This window comes from Rhea americana, unplaced genomic scaffold, assembly GCF_003343005.1.
Source record: "Rhea americana isolate MKP2758 unplaced genomic scaffold, rheAme1 scaffold_97, whole genome shotgun sequence".
NCBI lineage: Eukaryota > Metazoa > Chordata > Aves > Rheiformes > Rheidae > Rhea > Rhea americana.
In genome coordinates this window covers 1,326,976-1,329,502 of record NW_028187166.1, presented here as the reverse complement: position 1 = coordinate 1,329,502, position 2,527 = coordinate 1,326,976, and the positions used below count along the sequence as shown (strand labels likewise).

At 47.1% G+C, this 2,527-nt stretch overlaps 1 non-coding gene across 1 annotated transcript; it reads right to left on the bottom strand.

Annotated features, from left to right (window-relative positions):
- Window positions 1-2,399: 2,399 nt before the first annotated feature.
- On the bottom strand, window positions 2,400-2,527 carry LOC146584120 (U6atac minor spliceosomal RNA). The gene has a single exon (XR_014898273.1). It is a non-coding gene; the product is annotated as a U6atac minor spliceosomal RNA (small nuclear RNA).

The following is a 2,527-nucleotide window of genomic DNA, read 5'->3' as shown; positions in this document are numbered from 1 at the left end:
AGGAGGGAGAAAGGAGAAGAAACAGAATGGCACTTAGATCTGTTCTGAAGAAGGAAAAGAAGAGCAAAGCTCCAGTCAAAACTTTTTTAAAGAAAGTAAGAGGATTGAACTGAAGGTGTCCTCAGCTGAGGCAACATTAGTACAAACCCTCACAGAGACCTTTAGCTAAGGGGAAAGGAATTCCGCTGCTGTCTCTGCGTACAGAATGGGCAGGGCTGCCTAAATGATAGTTTAGGATTTAGCTTTTACTAGTTCAGGAGTGTATTTGGGCACGAACTTCACATAAAGAGTTCTGCAATAAGGGGATATTTTGCTCCTGATAAAGCAAAAATGTTGTTTTGGTGTCAACCTTAGGCCTTTGCTAGTACCTGAAAACTCATTGTAGTATAAACCTCTCTAATAGCTGCTCAGGGACTTCCTTGCTTTTCCCTTTAGAGAAGAGAAGAGGACAGCTGCACATTAATAGTATGCCATGAGCTATAGGTTTTTGTTTCTTTAATAAAAAAAAGTAGAGTTCACATTGACCTGATGCTAAACTGACTATTAATAATATCACTGCCCTTTGAGGTTTTTTCATTACCCCCAGGAAAGGCCACTGTGTCCAGCTCTAGTGAGCCTCACTGCTCAAATTACCAGACTTATTTTAAAATAACTTCATGAAGGTTTTCAGGGTCTCTCACGCAGTCAGGTGAAACTTTTAAGTCAGAGGCTGTAGTTGTACTTCCTTACAAATGTAGAGAAGTTGATTGTGCAAAAGCAAAGCACTTCCATGTAGATTCAATAACTCTTTGTAGTACAGGGCTGGAGCTGCCTCCCGTGTAACTGTTCRTATCAGTGGCTTTGCTGGCCCCGGCTGTGCTGTGGCTCTCCCGGCCCTGCGCCGCTGAGCAGAAGAGCTGTGGTGAAGGCAGGTGGTCCTCCCAGCTGGGAATAGCCCCTGAGCAGTGGTCCTGGTGCCTTCAGCTTTCCGCTGCTGACACCGCACTCCGCTCTCCCCAAACTGAACAGTCTTGAAGTAGAAGAGCTGCTTCCCCTTCCTGGGGAAGGTTTAAGTCCTTATTACTCTACCTGGGACTAATCGTGCTGGAACCTAAATTAATGAGCTGTACTTAGTTATAACTCTACTTTACCTTGCTGCCTGGAAGTGCCTGGCATGGCAATGGTGGTCAGAATTATCTAATCACTTAAAGTGTGTGGTGCAGTTGATGCTTGTACTGGGAGCAAGGCTGTTAAGAGTGGCTGGGCTTGTGCGCCCCTGTGAGATAGGAGAGCTGTACCCTTTGCCCGTGTTAAGCGCAGGTTGTTAGCGGTTGGAGATGTTGAAACCTGCAAAGGGAAAGTGCTATATGAACCTCCAGACTCTTTAGTGAAAGTAGCTTCCCCTTGCACGGTGCTGTCCTCCTCACAGAAACCACTAACCCAGGAAAGCAGTAAAAAGTATTTTCTTCCTCCTCTATGYATTACAGTTGTTGGGGCAGAGTTCAGCCAACTCTACAACAATTCCAATTCCCGGAGGGGGGAAAAAAAGAAAGCTGGAGGCAGAGCAGTGCGGTGTGAGTGACAAGGGCCTGGCTCTCATTCTTATCTCGCAGCAGTGTCAAAGAGGTGAGTCTCACGCGGCCGGTTTGCTTGTGGGGTGGGCCCATCTATTAAACTGTTGGTGGCCGCCAATTTGGAGTCCCTGGTTAGACATTKGGAAACTGGTAGTTCAGCTTCATGGGAACCCTCAAACAGCGCACACCGCTTTTTTCTAAAAGAAACACTAGAAATGCGAGTAGGGTTTAAATATTGGGGATGCTGTGTTTTGCTAGCTGTGTGGAGGCATGATCCCTTTGAATTCATCTTAAGAGAAAGGTTCCCCCCAACATGTTTTCTTGTACTGTGCTGTCCCTTGCACCCAGGCAGGCATGACAAGGTTAGCATGGGAGCAGCAAAGTCATATTCATTCCTTTCATCAAAAAAAAAAAAAAAAGATTGCACCAAACTGTCGTGCTGTGACAGACAACCTGCTGGCTTGCTTGGACCCAGGAGTGGGCTATGCAGAGCTGCTTGTTATGGCCATAATTTTGAGGTGTTCCATCCCTGCCCCCTCTTCMCAGCCTGGCCCACTACAGTTAAATGTGAAACTAAAACAAGCATTTTCTCATAGTTTTGGAAGTGCCTGGAGTGGCAGGCACCAGCTGCCGGTGCCACGGAGGAAGCCTGCATAATGCTAAAACATGCTGCATGTCCCTAATGGAAGGCAGGCAGGCCTCTCTCCACCTGCGGGGTGTGTTTTGGGAGCGTGGTGTGCTGGGGTGAAAAAGGAGAGTCTGTGGGGGGAAAAGGAGCTCCTGTGGGTAAGAATAAGTAGGTAAAAGCGTCACCGTTCTGTCCCCTACCCCGAAAAAAAGAGAACAGAAAAAACATGGTTAGATGCCACGAAGTAGGTGGCAGTGCCTTAACCGTATGCGTGTTGTATAGGCCACTAGGGCCTCTTCCATCCTTATCAAGGGGAGTGCTAACCTTCTCTCCTTTCATACAACAC